Source organism: Bos indicus, chromosome 28, assembly GCF_029378745.1.
Source record: "Bos indicus isolate NIAB-ARS_2022 breed Sahiwal x Tharparkar chromosome 28, NIAB-ARS_B.indTharparkar_mat_pri_1.0, whole genome shotgun sequence".
Taxonomy (NCBI): domain Eukaryota; kingdom Metazoa; phylum Chordata; class Mammalia; order Artiodactyla; family Bovidae; genus Bos; species Bos indicus.
The window spans coordinates 45,787,377-45,804,799 of NC_091787.1; the positions used below are offsets into that span (position 1 = coordinate 45,787,377).

The window sequence follows — 17,423 nt, forward strand, 5'->3', positions numbered from 1 at the left end:
GAAACTGCAACCCGGCTAGCCTGCGGAGGGACCTGGCCTCGAGGGGGCGAAGCTGAGCCGCCTCTGTCCCAACCCCACCCCCCCACCCCCCGGCAGCCTGCTCAGCCGCCCGGCCAGGAGGCTGATTGGAGGCACGGCGGTGTCCTCACACGGATGGGGCCCTGGCTGGTTTGTGACGACTGGAAGGGCTAGTACGTAACAGACAGTTTACGGCTAGAACGGCGGTAGCCGTGCCGCCCACGCTGCTCTGAGGTCAGGTTGCTGGGCGATATGCGCCCAGCAGAGTCCCTCAGTTCAAGTCGGAGCGCGTAGTCCAAAATTACCGTAGAGGAGGTGGGATGGATCACGGTTTCTAACCTTAAAATGCAGATTCCCGGGCCTTGCCGCAGAGCCTGATTCCGTGTTTGTGTGGGTCCCATGTCTCAGCTATCTTAACAAGTTCCTCAAGGTTTAACAAGCTCTGATGCCAGTGGTTATGGGACCACATTTAAAGCAACACAGATCCAGACCATAGCCCCATCCACTGAGACTATCGCTGACCTAATCGGCAAGCTTGACATCCAACCCTGCTTACTTTGTGGGGAGGAGACTGACTAGTTATCTGTCCGGAGACTAGAGTTCTAGCTCCATCATTTGCATTAACGTCTTGATCTGGAAATGTCACTTCCCCGCTGTAAGATTTAATTTCCCCCACTGCAGACGAGGATGTTGGACGAGATCATTTCCCAACCAAAGCTCTGAGAACCTGTGACAATTATGCCTTGAGATATTGATCGATGTGCAGTACCGCCATTTTCCATGTGGACAATGGCATGAAAAAAGATTAGGATAACCTTATCTAAAGCTATCTAAGGACGCTTCTAGCTCTCAGGTTCCATTTATTTCAAAGAGCCACTTCCTGAAACAGCTTTTTCTCTGTTGGATAGGTTTGTAAGAAAATTCTTACTAGTGTCATATTGAGCTGAGAGTCTTTCACTGGCCCGTTGAGTGCGACCACCAAGCCCACTTCTAAGTGGTAAGCAACTATCACCACTTCCTTTTCAAAAATTCTCAGTATTGAAAGGGACCTTTTAGGTCATCTGTCCAAATCTCTCACTCTGTCATGGAAGAAACAGGGTTGGATTTTGTTTGTTTGATTATTTTCTGAGTACACATTATGTACAAGGCCACAAACTTAGATAAAAAACACAGCCTTCTTTTCACCGCCCATGAAGTCTAGTGGCAGAGGCAAAGAAATGAACAGTTACACTACAATGTCAAGCTAAAAGTATGGGATAGAATTCCTTATAATTACATTTTAGCTGATTTCTGCAACAACTTTTCTTTACATTTTTCTAGAGTGTTTTTATTCTTTCAGACGTTTGATAGATATAAAAAATTTTTTTGAATATTTAAAGTCTTTGTTGTTTTAAAGTGTCATTTTGATAAGCCTTGCTATAAAGTTCTTATAAATCTGATCTATAAATCTGTTTTCATCAGATGTGAATATTCTTTAAGACTCATATACATTGCTGTGATAATTTTATTCCAAATTCAGTATTTACACAGAAAATATAATTCTACCTACTTACCCAAACTGTCTTTGTACAAAAGAGCATGTGGCTTTATGTATATTTACTTTATAAAACTTGAAGACTTACCACAGCGTTTTTAAGGGTTCTGTCCCTTTATTTTGCTTTAAAAGTTCATCTACTCCCAGTGTTTCAGTTCCAACTGACTTCCACTGTCAGTTACAGCCTAATGGTTCCCATATTTCATATTGAATCCATACCTCTCCCTTTACTCTCACATCTATATAGCCACTGTCTTCTGGACATCTTTACCATCATGTTTCACAAATACCTCCGTTTTTCCTGAACAGAATTCACTATCTTTTGCCTATCTTGAACTCTTCTTGGTAAGAGGCACCAGTATCCTGTTGGAATCATGCAACCCAATAACATGATAAACCATTGTGTGATCTCCCTCACTGACCCTCCTCACCCATCAACCAGCTGATGATAAGCACTGCTGATTCTACTTCATTAACCCCTCTAGTAAGTATTTTTTCTTCTTCTGTCTCATTGCTGTAGCTTTTGTTCAGGCCAGTAGTGTGTTGGTAAATCTGCTCTCCAAAAAGAGAGCCCTGATCTGTAGTGTTTTCTGAGATCTGTGGTGTAGATACCCCACCAGGGCTGGTTTCAAACCATCCGCTGAATGTCACTGAACCTGAGGCTGGGAAGAAGTATACATGATTGCCTCTTCAAACCAGTGCCGGTCAGCTCCAGTACAGCTCTGCTTCTTTTCCCAGACTTTTACAGGAGCTTTTCTACTTTCAGTCTTAGTTCCCTCCAAACCATATTTCACAATGTCATTAGGTCAGTCTTTCTAAAAGGCAAATTCCATTCATTCATTTGTTCATGAAGTGTGTATGGAGCACCAACACTATGCCAGGCAGGCAGTGATCACATTTCTGTACTTAAAACCTTCTGTGGCTCCTTATTACCTACAGAATCAAATTTAAATGGTCATACATGGCAAATTAGGTCATTTATGCACTGGCCTTTCTCTTCCTTCTAAAGCTTCATTCCTCACTTCACCTTTGCTTGTAATAATTTATTATTTAAATATCCATTTCTTATCTGATTTAATAAATACATCAAAGCACTTCAATTTGGTTCTGACTTTATCACTGCCTTTTGTGTGACGTGCCAAAGTTATGAAAATTACTGGATAACAATACAGGCTTAGGGCTTCCCTGGTGGCTCAGTGATACAGAATCCACCTGCCAATGCAGGAGTCGTGGGTTTAATCCCTGATCTAGGAAGATCCCACATTCCACGGAGCTGCTGAGCCTATGTGCCACAACTATTGAGCCAGGGAGCCACAACTATTGAGCCCACCTTCCACAACTATTGAAACCCTCACCCTAGAGCAACAAGACAGCCTCTAGCCACAGCTAGAGAGAAGCCCATGCAGCAAAAAAGACACAGCACAGCCAAAAATAAATAAATAATTTAAAAAAATAGAGGCTTAGAAGTTAGACAGATCTAGATTCAAACCCTGTGCTTGTTACTAGCTGTGTGACTTTGCCAAATGAAAATCTCTCTGACCCAGGGTTTCCCCCTCTGTGAAATGGGAACAACGATGATAGATTCTTAGGATTGTCATGAAGATTAAATTAGACAATACATAAAAAGTTCTTAGCACAGCCCCTGGCACATAGTGAAAGTTCAGTAAGTATTGCCTATCATTATCCCCACATTATTCACAACAGTTATTAGTTTTTAATTAAGTATGGGTATAATATAGTATGGATTGTACCTAAAAAAGTCATATTTTTATGACAGTCCTGTCTTTTATTTTGTCATTTTTTCTCCCAATTAAATAACATATATATCAGCATTGCTCCCCTCTTCCTATTGAACTTTTAACATTTCTTAATTATTAGTGATGTTTGAACATAAACACTATGGTAGGTGATGAAAAATTAAAACACACCCTTAGGTTGGAATTTTTTTAATGTTTTCAGAACATCTTATATAATTGTATTTGATTGTATGATTCATAGATTGAAGTAGAAGAGAAGTATTATTATAATCATGGTTCCCAACTTGCAGATGAGAGAAATTAAGTTCAGGTTACAGTAGTCGGTTGTGGAAGTGAACACCTGGTCTTCCAATTTATTGCCTGTGCTTTTCCCTTTATGTCAGACTATTCCTCAGACTCAGTCAACACATCACATCATTCCAGCCCCAGATGTCTTCCTTGGATCTTCTAGACTGTATGATTTGTGCTGGTTACTTGTGCCATATCATACAGCATTCTGGTTGTTGATCTTTTATGTGCACATATGCACATTTTTTTCCCTCAATCGATAGTAAGCCATACTTTAAAAAATTATTTATTTGTTTTGGCTGCAGATCTTAGTTGCAGCATGTAGGATCTTTTTAGTTGCAGAATATAGGTTTTTTTTTTTTTTTTCTTTCAGTTCTGGCATGCAGGATCTAGTTCCCTAAAGAGAGATGGAATCTGGGACCACTGCATTGCGAGCACGCAGTCCTAACCACTGGCCCACCAAGGAAGCCCCACTGGTAAGCTGTACTTGAGGACAAGATTAAGTCTTATGCTTCTTTCTGTTCCCTATAGTATTAGCATAGTACTGATACACTGAACATGATTGATGGACAGATGGAGGGAGGGAGACAAAGGAGGAGATAAAAAATGTAAAAAGATTAGTTCTGCACGAATTATTTATATACAAATTTGACCCCATAGAAGAAATCAACTACCTGTTAAAAGTATCATTTGCCAATAGAAGGGACAGTTATGTGTGAAAGGGACAGTTACATGAGAACCATGCAAAATTTGGGAACATATATATGATGTTCATCATGCAGTGATCGTGGTTTATTGATACTTGCACAGTGGTAAAGCTGAAGGTAGCACCGGCAAACAGCAGCAGCAGTCAGAGACCAAGATAATTCCCTGGTGAATAACAGAGTTAGATATATAGATATCACCTGGAGAAAAAAAAGTTCCTAAGAGAAAGCAGTGTTGCTTTTCTTTTTTTTTGCTTTTCTAATTATAGTGGATAAATAATACAGCTACAACAGGAGCAATCGTCAAATAGGTTTAGCACGAGGAATAGATGTAATTCTGGACTCCTAAACACACACAAATTATAGAAGGATAACAATTAATTGAGCACTACAAGAAAGAAATTATAATCTGAATATCTCCTAGCTTATCTTTCCTGTAAATCAAGATTTTAATGAATTATATATGAAGAAAGCTACATGTGTAATTTTTTCCTTCAAACCATTTTTATTTACTTAGGGTCTTTATCACTTTACAGGGTTTTGCCTTTTAAAACAGTATACAAAAGGATGAAAGGGAGAGAAAAATAAGAAAGAAGGATCTATTGCATGTTACTAGTTCCCAGATATCCAAATTAGTTTATGAATTACTTCTCAGTTAGAACAAGGTATGCAGCCTTAATTATTAAAAGCATATAAGAGTTATTTTTAGCCATTGCTGTAGCAGTATTATGCAAAATAAATATTTTCTATTTTAAAGCTGATTCTGTGACTCAGCAGGAGGAAGGACAAGTAAAAAGGACAGGTGTAATTGTGTGCAAATTTATACATTTATACAGCCTGTTGCTCCATGTCCAGTTCTAACTGTTGCTTCTTGACCTGTATTCAGGTTTCTTAGGAGGCACGTAAGGTGCTCTGGTATTCCTATCTTTAAGAATTTCACAGTTTGTTGTGATCCATGCAGTCAAAGGCTTTAGCATAGTCAATGAAGCAGAAGTAGATGTTTTTGTAGAATTATCTTGCTTTATCTATGATCCAACAGATGTAGCAGTTTAACCTGTGATTCCTATGCCTTTTCTAAAGTCCAGCATGTACATCTGGAAGTTCTCAGTTCACCTACTATTGAAGCATGGCATGGAGAATTTTGAATATTATCTTGCTAGCGTGTGAAATGAGTGCAATTGTGTGTTAGTTTGAACATTCTTTGGCACTGCCCTTCTTTGGGTTTGGAATGAAAACTGACATTTTCCAGTCCTGTGGCCACTATTGAGTTTTTCAAATTTGCTTACACATTGAGTGAAGCACTTTCACAGCATCATCTTTAAGAATTTTAAATAGCTCAGCTGAAATTCCATCACCTCTTATCCTCATCCATCAGAGGGCAGACGGAATGAAAACCACACTCACAGAACACTAATGAAATTGATCACATGGATCACAACCTTGTCTAACTCAATGAAACTATGAGCCATGCCTTGTAGGGCTACCCAAGACGGATGGGTCATGGGGTGGAGAGTTCTGGTCCACTGGAGAAGGGAATGGCAAACCACTTCAGCATTCTCGCCTTAAGAATCTTATGAACAGTATGAAAAGGTAAAAAGATGTGACACTGAAAGATGAACTCCCCAGGTCAGGAGGTGCTCAATATGCTACTGGAGAAGAGTAGATAAATAGCTCCAGAAGGAATGAAGAGGCTGAGCCAAAGCAGAAACAATCCCTGGTTGTGGATATGTCTGGTGGTGGAAGTAAAGTCTGATGTGATAAAGAACCATATTGCATAGGAACCTGGATTGTTAGGTCCATGAAAAAAAGGTAAACTGGAAGTTGTCTAACAGGAGATGGCAAGAGTGAATTTGTAAATGAACTCTATTCTGTTTGCTTGATCTAATCAGTAGAGACATGTCTTCAGTCATCAACACTGTGTAATACTTTTATTGTGCTTAGGTTTAATATACACTAATAGGATGCTATATTTGTTACAATTTGTCACCAAGGAAAGTAATTCAATGTGAAGAGACTTTTAAGAAAAAAATACAAATAAGATAAGAACTTTGGGTGATCTATGTTTAACAATCTATAGAGAGCTGATAAAGGACAGTTCATGGTTGCTTAAAGAGAGTAAGTTGCGTGTTTTTGGTAAATAAGATAACGAGAAATGGAATTACATTTTATTCTTACATTTTATTAAGGAAAAAGGAAGTAGGTCTGACTTACAGATGACTGTTTCTGACTGGGATAATTGATGGATATAGAAAGTAAAAGGAAGGTTTGTGGAAAGTGGAAACTGAGAAAAGAGTTCTGTACATGGTACAAGTTTTCTTAAGATTTAAACGGCCTTTGAAATCTTTCACTGTTACTTAGGCTAAGTGAATAACTATTGTTTGACAGTGAATGCTGTGTGGTAGTAATCACTAATGCAGATGTTTTAACAATTAGATGAAATTCATAAAGGTCTGATATTTCCTGGCAAATGTTACCAGTCATAATTCTAATTGCTAATTTAAAGTGTTATATGTCACAGCAGTAACCAAGCTATTGCATTGTAATCAGATTTCAAATGTGTCTTCTTAAGCCTATCATTACAGATGACTATGGTTTAATCTCTGATGCCTTTGCAAAATTATTACTTCTACAAGATTTATTTTTTAAATATGTTTTACAAGATTAAATTGAAATTAACTAGGTAAACAAATTTTGTAGTTAACAATAAGCTGACACCAAACGGGAATCTGGTTTTCTCTCTTTGTTAAGAGAACAAGGTTTTCTTGTAGTGTGGCTTTTTATAACAGACTGTGAATTTCTTTGCCTTTAAGTGATTTATATTTGTTTTTAAAATCTTTTATTACTTTGATATAGTAAATAAATATTATTTCACAATGATCTATAGAGATTACGGCACACATAGATGAAGCTTATTCTACTTCTACAAAAATTAACCCAGTATTTGCAAATCAATCAATGTGATACACCAATTAACAAACTGAAAGATAAAAACCGTATGATTATCTCAATAGATGTAGAGAAAGAATTTGACAAAATTCAACATCCATTTATGATAAAAACCCTCCAGAAAGTAGGCATAGAAGGAACATATCTCAACATAATAAAAGCCATATATCATAAACCCACAGCAAACATTATCCTCAATGGTGAAAAATTGAATGCATTTCCCCTAAAGTCAGGATCAAGACAAAGGTGCCCACTCTCACCACTACTATTCAACATAGTTTTGGAAGTTTTAGCCACAGCAGTCAGAGAAGAAAAAGAAATAAAAGGAATCCAGATTGGAAAAGAAGAAGTAAAACTCTCACTGTTTGCAGAAAACCCTAAAGACATCACCAGAAAATTACTAGAGCTAATCAATGAATATAGTAAAGTTTCAGGATATAAAATTAACACACAGAAATCCCTTGCATTTCTATACACTAACAATGAGAAAACAGAAAGAGAAATTAAGGAAACAATTCCATTCACCATGGCAATGAAAAGAATAAAATACTTAGGAATAAATCTACCTAAAGAAACAAAAGACCTATATATAGAAAACTATGAAACACTGATGAAAGAAATCAAAGAGGACACTAATAGATGGAGAAATATACCATGTTCATTGATTGGAAGAATCAATATAGTGAAAATGAGTATACTACCCAAAGCAATCTATAGATTCAATGCAATCCCTATCAAGCTACCAACGGTATTTTTCAGAGAATTAGAACAAATAATTTGACAATTTGTATGGAAATACAAAAAAACTTTGAATAGCCAAAGCAATCTTGAGAAGGAAGAACGGAACTGGAGGAATCAACCTGCCTGATTCAGACTATACTACAAAGCTACAGTCATTAAGACAGTATGGTACTGGCACAAGACAGAAATATAGATCAATGGGACAAAATAGAAAGCCCAGAGATAAATCCACACACCTATGGACACCTTACCTTTGACAAAGGAGGCAAGAATATACAATGGAGAAAAGACAATCTCTTCAACAAGTGGTGCTGAAAAAACTGGTCAACCACTTGTAAAAGAATGAAACTAGAACACTTTGTAACACCATACACAAAAATAAACTGAAAATGGATTAAAAATATAAATGTAGGACCAGAAACTATAAAAGTCCTAGAGGAAAACGTAGGCAAAACACTCTCTGACATAAGTTACAGCAGGATCCTCTATGACCCACCTCCCAGAGGAATGGAAATAAAAGCAAAAGTAAACAAATCAGACCTAATTAAACTTAAAAGCTTTTGCACAACGAAGGAAACTATAAGCAAGGTGAAAAGACAGCCTTCAGAATGAGAGAAATAATAGCAAATGAAGAAACTGACAAAAAATTAATCTCAAAAATATACAAGTACTTCTTGCAGCTCAATTCCAGAAAAATAAATGACCCAATCAAAAAATGGGCCAAAGAACTAAACAGACATTTCTCCAAAGAAGACATACAGATGGCTAACACACACACGAAAAGATGCTCAGCATCACTCATTATCAGAGAAATGCAAGTCAAAAACACAATGAGGTACCATCTCATGCTGGTCAGAATGGCTGCTATCAAAAAGTCTACAAACAATAAGTGCTGGAGAGGGTGTGGAGAAAAGGGAACCCTCTTACACTGTTGGTGGGAATGCAAACTAGTACAGCCACTATGGAGAACATTGTGGAGAGTCCTTGAAAAACTGGATATAGAACTGCCATACAACCCAGCAATCCCACTGCTGGGCATACACACTGAGGAAACCAGAATTGAAAGCGACACGTGTACCCCAATGTTCATCGCAGCACTGTTTACAATAGCCAGGACATGGAAGCAACCTAGATGTCCATCAGCAGATGAATGGACAAGAAAGCTGTGGTACATATACACAAAGGAATATTACTCAGCCATTAAAAAGAATGCATTGGAATCAGTTCTAATGAGGTGAATGAAACTGGAGCCTATTATACAGAGTGAAGTATGTCAGAAAGAAAAACACCAATACAGTATACTAAAGCATATATATGGAATTTAGAAAGATGGTAATGATGACCCTATATAAGAGACAGAAAAAGAAACACAGATGTAAAGAACAGTCTTTTGGACTCTTTGGGAGAAGACAAGGGTGGAATGATTTAAGAGAATAGCATTGAAACATGTATATTATCATATGTGAAACAGATTGCCCATCAGGGTTTGATTTATGAGACAGGGTACTCAGGGCTGGTGCACTGGGATGACCCTGAGGGATGGGATGGGGAAGGAGATGGGAGGGGGGTTCAAGATGGGGGACACATGTACACCCATGGCTGATTCATGTCAATGTATGGTAAAAACCACTACAATATTGTAATTAGCCTCCAGTTAAAATAAATAAATTAATTAAAAAAATTAACCCCTCACTGTCACTCTTTTGCTATCCTGATGTCCTTAAAGCATGGCAGCAGTCTACTCCAAAATCAGGGAATTTAAAATGGGTAAACAATAGCTGTAAATGAGTTAGGGTTATGAAAAATTCACTTGGTTTTTTCTGGCCCCCTGACAAACCCCTTTTATTTGATGGGATAAAGCCTTCCTTGGCTGCAGGATTAATGCTCTCACAATGGAAAAAAATTTTTTTTATGTTTCACTAAATATTACATTCCGGTTTTGTTAATTAAGACCTGTGTTTGCCAAGACTCACTTTCCAGTTAGTTCCTTGCTGTTACATTATATTGCTAAAAAGTTTAACCAATCTATTAAGGGACACTCTTAAGTTTATTTCTAAAGTTTATATCAGCAATCTATTTTTGGATGAACATCGGATGCCTTGTAACCTGCCACGAAAGGATTATACATTCTGGAAAAGAAAGAATTCAAAGGACTATTGAGAGAGTTTATTCTTAGGTACGTTGATAAGGAGTCCAGGACCCTAGAAGAAGAGAAAGGGGTCTGGGGCTCTCCAGGAGGAGAAAAGGCCAATTTTTTTTCCCCTCTATTCCTTTGTCTTAGTCACATAAAAGGTTTTTTCTTATGTTTTGAGTTGTTATGACAACCATCCTTAAAACAAACTTTCTTTAAGCCCAGAGCTAATGATTATACAATAAATCAATACATCTTGCTCAAGGGTAAGTTTTTCCTTCAGTTCAGTTCAGTCATTGAATCGTGTCTGACTCTTTGTGACCCCATGAATCGCAGCACTCCAGGCCTCCCTGTCCACCACCAACTCCCAGAGTTTACCCAAACTCATGTCCATCGAGTCGGTGATACCATCCAGCTATCTCATCCTCTGTCGTCCCCTTCTCCTCCTGCCCCCAATCCCTCCCAGCATCAGGATCTTTTCAAATGAGTCAACTCATCGCATCAGGTGGCCAAAGTATTGGACTTTCTTCAGCTTCAGCATCAATCCTTCCAATGAACACCCAGGACTGATCTCCTTTAGGATGGGCTGGTTGGGTCTCCTTGCAGTCCAAGGGACTCTCAAGAGTCTTTTCCAACACCACAGTTCAAAAGCAACAATTCTTCAGTGCTCAGCTTTCTTCACAGTCCAACTCTCACATCTATACATGACCACTGGAAAAACCATAGCCGTGACTAGACAGACCTTTGTTGACAAAGTAATGTCTCTGCTTTTTAATATGCTCTCTAGGTTGATCATAACTTTCCTTCCAAGGAATAAGTGTCTTTTAATTTCATGGTTGCAATCACCATCTGCAGTGATTTTGGAGCCCCCAAAATAAAGTCTGACACTGTTTCCACTGTTTCCCATCTATTTGCCATGAAGTGATGGGACCAGATGCCATGTTCTTTGTTTTCTGAATGTTGAGCTTTAAGCCAACTTTTTCACTCTCCTCTTTCACTTTCATCAAGAGGCTTTTTAGTTCCTCTTCACTTTCTGCCATAAGGGTGCTGTCATCTGCATATCTGAAGTTATTGATATTTCTCTTGGCAATCTTGATTCCAGCATGTGCTTCTTCCAGCCCAGCGTTTCTCATGATGTACTCTGCGTAGAAGTTAAATAAGCAGGGTGATGATATACAGCCTTGACGTACTCCTTTTCCTATTTGGAACCAGTCTGTTGTTCCATGTCCAGTTCTAACTGTTGCTTCCTGACCTGCATACAGGTTTCTCAAGAGGCAGGTCAGGTGGTCTGGTATTCCCATCTCTTTCAGAATTTTCCACAGTTTATTGTGATCCACACAGTCAAAGGCTTTGGCATGATCAATAAAGCAGAAATAGATGTTTTTCTGGAACTCTCTTGTTGGCAATTTGATCTCTGGTTCCTTTGGCTTTTCTAAAACCAGCTTGAACATCTCGAAGTTCATGGTTCATGTATTGCTGAAGCCTGGCTTGGAGAATTTTGAGCATTACTTTACTGGTGTGTGAGATGAGTGCAATTGTGCAGTAATTTGAGCATGCTTTGGCATTGCCTTTCTTTGGCTTATTAATGGTTTGGTTTGGTTATATTAATGGTTATATAACAACAAAGTATCTTGCTTGAGGACGTGTTTCTCCTTAAGAACTTTCTGACTAATTCTGTTATCTTAAGATGTATGTTCTAGGAGTGGGTCTGGTAAGACCTTTCTATTGCTAGTAACCAATTGCAAAAGTATATAAGGCCTTGATAAGACTTTCTCTGGGCCCTTCTGATGTCTATGTCAGAAGCTTTCTCCACCCCTTTTTCACAGTAATAAAACTTTTGCCACACAAAGCTCTGAGTGCCTGAAGCCTCATCTCTGGTCCCAAAGCCAAATTGTCTTCTTCAGAGATTGGGACTCTGACACCGTTCAGTATAAGCTATCATTATCACCAGCCTGGACAGAAGGACTCTAATCAGGTACTTTTAACTAGCTCACACACAGTGAAACTGAAGGGAAGTAACTCTTGGATTAATTTCCCCTCAAAAAAGGTCCCTGCAGTGGACTAACCTATAGAGAGGACTGCTGATCTCAAAACCACCTTCAAACAACACTTAGAGGAAAAATTACACTCACATGAGGATAAAAAGGTGACATCAGAAGTAGACGACTTGCCAAAGGTCCTGACCTGATTTTGTATGACTTTTTATAACATTTCTTTTTCACTTCTTTGACCTTTGCATATTTATCAAATAATTTTCTATCATAGACATGATCCTATGCTAGTTTTAAAAATCAGTCTAATGGGTCTGTGGCTAATTAAATAGTCTAGCACTTCTGGGTTACCTTGGTTGATTTCTTCACTCCAAGGCTCTAATTGGCTGACTCTTAGGAAATGTATCTTAATAAGATTATAAGATATAAGAATAAAATTATAGTCATTCATTACTAGAATACTAGTCATGTTAGTATTACTAGATGAGATCCCCTCAGTCAACCAATTAATAATTCCTTCTCTGATCTTGGCCATAAATATAAGTTTTTCTCTATTACTCAAGTTCAAGCAGAGAAACAAACAAAATTTCAACCAAGGAATAAAACCTCCCACAATTATGGGATGGATTTATGGTAATTTAAATGTAAAGGCTCCTCTATGCTGAGAACAATTAAATCATACTAAGGATAAGCAATCTAGTAACACTCGTAAACTAGGCTGGTGCCTCATGGGCAATGCCAACGCATAGTTTCCCTAAGAAATAAGGATCAGTACAAAATGGACAGGGGCTTCCCAGGGGGCACTAGTGGTAAAGAATGCACCTGCCAGTGCAGGACACTTAAGAGATGCAGGTTTGATTCCTTGGTTGGGAAGATTCCCTGGAGGATGGCGTGGCAACCCACACCAGTGTTCTCGCTTGGAGAATCCCAGGGACAGGGGAGCCTGGTGGGCTGGAGTCCATAGAATCGCAAAAAGTCAGACACAAGTGAGGCTACTTTGCCACACACAGAAGAGACTAAGTCAGATAACTTAGGTATATGCTGGGCTGTTCCTGTAACTTAGGTATTCACTGGGCTGTTCCTAGGTTCTTACTTAGGACTTTACTATCACTGCCATACTGTTTTCACATTGCCTATTTCGAGAAGTGTTGCCCCTTACATTACCGAGTGCGTGACCGAGCCACTGACAAAATGACGCCATGTAGTTCCATATGAGATCGATGGTTGTAATTATGTGGCTCTAGACAGGAGAAGAAGCAACAAGAGGGAATATTTTCCTGGACCAGGAGGCCAGTAAGACAGTATGGCCCAGGGACTGCTGCTCCTCATGGGCCTGGTCCAGGCCTGGTCAGGACCGCACTGAGCGGCCAAATCGGTGGAACCTTCACCAAACCTGGGAGTAAGCACTCCCAGCACAGTGGGACAAAATGGCCATGACATGCTGCCAAACCATGGTCAAACTATGACCTTAAAGGTTCCCTCCATAGCAGCCTCTATAGCAATATAGAGCCTCTATATTGACCTTCAGTATCCCCTGAGCGGAATTCAGGGTGGATGTCACAAATTAGGCACTCACTCTGTGCTCTGGAAAAATAGACACAACAGGCCTTCAGATAGTTAGATATTTTCATGAAAGGATTTCCTTGAGCCCAAATTCTTGCATCTTCTCATCCTTAGAAAAACACTAAAATTGTTAATGGTGACAACTGCTTTGGCTTATATGTTAATACCACATTAAAAAGTTAGAACTTCTTGGACAAACCTGGAAATGACTACCTGGCTACAAGTCTCCCTAAAGCCCAGGTCCAAATTGGGTTTCAGGCTCATTCTCCTAAAAAGAAATGAGATTTATGTTGTCTGTTAACATTCAGATTATCACTCCTTCAACTGCTTCTAACTGGGTCTGTTGTACCTCCATCAATAGCACTGGTTTAATTAAAAGGAAAAAAAAAAAAACATTAAAAATGTATATGACCATGCCAAATGGCTCCATTCTTTGGAACAGGGTAACCCAAATGTTGACTCTATCTGGACCAGGGTCAAAGTTGCTACCGAATGTAACCTTGGTTTTACTCCTGCTTGAACCTGGTTATAATAATTTTTTTTTATTGATCTTTGGTACGCATCTTTTTAATCAACTTGTCTAGTTTGTTCTTTTTAAGGACACGACGATTTCCCAGACAAGGTAATGGTGACGCAGAGATTCCAACCACTCTTGGGAAGAAACCCTGCTGGAACAACAACAGAAGTTACCCTGGAGCCCACTTAATAAGACAGCATGAGAGCTCTGTGACCCCCACTAGGTACAGTCTACGAGTTCCTTGCCAGCTTGAAGAAGTTATGGAAATCAGACCTTTGCTCTTCATCTTCCCAATAAAGATTTATTAGGGCTCATATCTCTCATGGGGGGGAGGTGGTTAACGTGGGAGATAGATGGGCTATAGGTTAGACATTTACAATTAGCCTCTTGTTTGCATTTCCTGAGTAACAGTTAGGTGGGCTCCAGATGAGGCATTTACAGTCAGCCTCCTGTTTGCCTCCAAATGGCTATAACCACAGAAGCAGGGTAAATATCCAGTCTCTATCTCTTGTAAACATCTCAAGGAAACAATCATGGCAAGGACACAGAGAGGCAGAGGCAAAACCCTGAGTAAAGAATTAAGGGATCTCCTCCCCCTCTTTTGGGACAAGGAAGACACTAAACATGCTGGGAAGGCCCCTTGTGGGTCAGAAGCCAAGGGATAATGCCAGACCGTGACGAGTCTTGCTCTTCCCAGAAGCCTTCACTTAGAGATCCTTCTTGGTTGAGGGGTGCATGTGCAACCCAGGGGAGAGTACCAGGGTAGGTGAGGTGTGGGAAAAGAAAAGAAGAGCTGACCCACATAAATGACTTAATCGACTCCTTACTGTGCTCCCTCTCACTAAGGAGGGCGCCCGCACCCTTTCTCTCCAGGTGCGCATCTCCGCCCTGCTTCAGTCTCAAGCACAAACATTTCTGTGTGCTCTCCCATGTGTGCTGTGTCTCTAATAATAAACTTTGTACCTATGTTTACAGACTCTGCCTCCGGGATATGTGCATTTTTCACTGGGGCAAAGATCCGGGGGAAAACAGCTTCTAGCCTCTAGCCCTTGCTGGTTTGGTGGCTAGGATTCCCAGTTTTCATCCAGGCTGCCCAGGTGCAACTCCTGGGCAGGGAATTAAGAGCTCACCTCATGCCACCACTCACTGCTTCCTCACCGAGATTACCCAGCTCTTAAGAAGATCAGGCCCTTCTCCTTTGTGGCACTCTTACATTTATAACTAGTTTTGTTGCTTTGGCCTCACACAGGACCCAGGTTGGTCCTGATTTTGTACATTCTGTCCTGTTATCAGATCTGAGCTGACGGTACTTCCTGATTTTGTGTTACCTGGGAAGGAACCAGATTTTAGGGGCGTATCTGTGAAGAATGCTTTGTGAGAAACACTTTGTGGCCTGGTGGGGTGTGGCAGTGGCCGTCATGTGCAAAGGACAGCTGAGCCCTAAAGACTCAAAGTGTCCTGGCAGTGATAGCCAGGGGGATAGGAATGCCACCTGGAGCCTTTCCTTCATGAAGGAAATGGATATAAGCTAAGACGGACTCACTGGTGTGGATTCAGTCTACTGGTGACAAAGCCAGAGGCAGGGCCCCAGTGACAGAGGGGTACATAAACTGTGTACCCTAACCCTGACTCCAAACCACAGGATGAACATGCCCTGCCTCTTCTGTGTTAACTGCCATCTGAAAGCCAATATTAGAGGTTTGGGAGCTTGCCACCAAAGTTATATATAAGTCTGCTTGGCTAGAAAGTTGGCCAGAGGCTGAGGCCTCCAAGGGGTTAGGCTAAGTTCATCCTTAATGGATACACTTTAAAGATCCCTGCCAATATTGTGCAGTGATTTAAAACATGTGCTCTGATCAGAGTAAGCATGTCCTGAAGCTGAGGCTGGGCTGAAGCATCAATTCAGGTCAAAGTCCAGCCTCTTTTCCAGGCCATGAGAGGCAAGTGGCTTCCACAGACAGTACCCGACCTGAGTCAGCTTGAAGTTGGCAGCCCAGGCTTTTCTTTACCTGCTGCTTTCAGAGCGGTCCACAGCTCATAGGAGGACATGGTGCCGGATTTGTCAGAATCAAACTGAAGGAAAAGGTTCTGTAGGGAGAGAGCAGAGGTACTAAGAAGGAAGAGCATGCAGAAGCCTCTACTGAGGCTCTCTGGATGGCACTAGTGGGGCCCACGCAGGGGGGAGATTCCTCACCAGGAAAGAAAGCGCAATGCTCGGCTAAGGGCCTCCACATATGTGGGTCTCTTTGTTTTCCTATTTGGGGGTGGAAGCACTGTGGTCCTTCCATAAGTACTAGAAGTAAGTATTGGAATTCCACCTTGACTTCCTTACTTCCACCCTTTCAAATGCCCTTCTGGCTGGCAGCACAGCTCTAGGCTTATATAGTTCCCTTGCACCTACTGATTACACACTGTCCAGTTCTTCAGCTTGTCCCAGAAGACTTTGAATTCACCAAACTCTAGCTTCACATTGCCACTGGTCTGTGCCAAGTCCATTAAGAAAGAAAGGAAGACATAAGCATCATTTCAACCCATGCTCCTGAGGCTGCAGAGGGGGACGGCAATGGGCTGGCATGGGTGACATGACTGACATAGATTCGGGGCTCTGAGAGAGGTGGTTTAATTATTAAGCCATGAATCTCTGAAGAGGGATTATGGCAGGGGTGAAGGGGGATGGCAACAGAACAGTTGAAAACACACACAACACACACACGAAACTCCCATTCCCTTTGACAGGATCTCAAAGTGGCACCAAGATCCCCGAGTCCCTACACAAACATTTTCCCCACTGGCCAGTCTGTGCCTCTTGACTTTGCTCCACTTCTGGCACCAGCACCACCAGGCTTCGGTGAAGAAGACTATCCATGTTCTAGGGAAGTCCGTGTTACAGAACGATTCCTAACATCTATCTGTGGCCACATATTTGGAAGCATACATCCATTAGATAAATGATGTTTTTACAGGAAATCAGGCTTAGCTTCTTGAACTTTATGTCCTTTTCTGAAATCACAAAAGAAAGCAGAATTCAGTTGACTCCTGATAAGGTAAACCTATCCCCATCTGCTGAAAGTCCTCCAATAGGTTGGTTAGATACGGGGAGGTGAGGGTGGTGATGTGGTCACCCTTAAGATACTGGTGAGAATAGAACATAGCCTTTGGGGAGGGGAATATTTAAAATATGAAAAAAGCTTTAAAATGGGGATATCTTTCCATCCTTTATCTGAGTTTTAAGA

The 17,423-nt window shown here is 40.4% G+C and overlaps 1 long non-coding RNA gene across 4 annotated transcripts; it reads left to right on the plus strand.

Moving 5' to 3' along the window:
* The first annotated feature begins 96 nt into the window (after positions 1 to 96).
* Positions 97 to 15,166, plus strand: LOC109553675 (uncharacterized). Of its 4 annotated transcripts, none has more exons than XR_011564659.1 (5): positions 97 to 191; positions 927 to 1,015; positions 1,862 to 2,036; positions 3,971 to 4,073; positions 14,273 to 15,166. It is a non-coding gene; the product is annotated as an uncharacterized lncRNA (long non-coding RNA). The 4 variants fall into 4 exon arrangements; XR_011564660.1 differs by lacking the exon at positions 14,273 to 15,166 and adding an exon at positions 5,382 to 9,673; XR_002180080.2 differs by lacking the exon at positions 14,273 to 15,166 and having other exon boundaries at positions 3,971 to 9,673.
* The last annotated feature ends 2,257 nt before the right edge of the window (positions 15,167 to 17,423 follow it).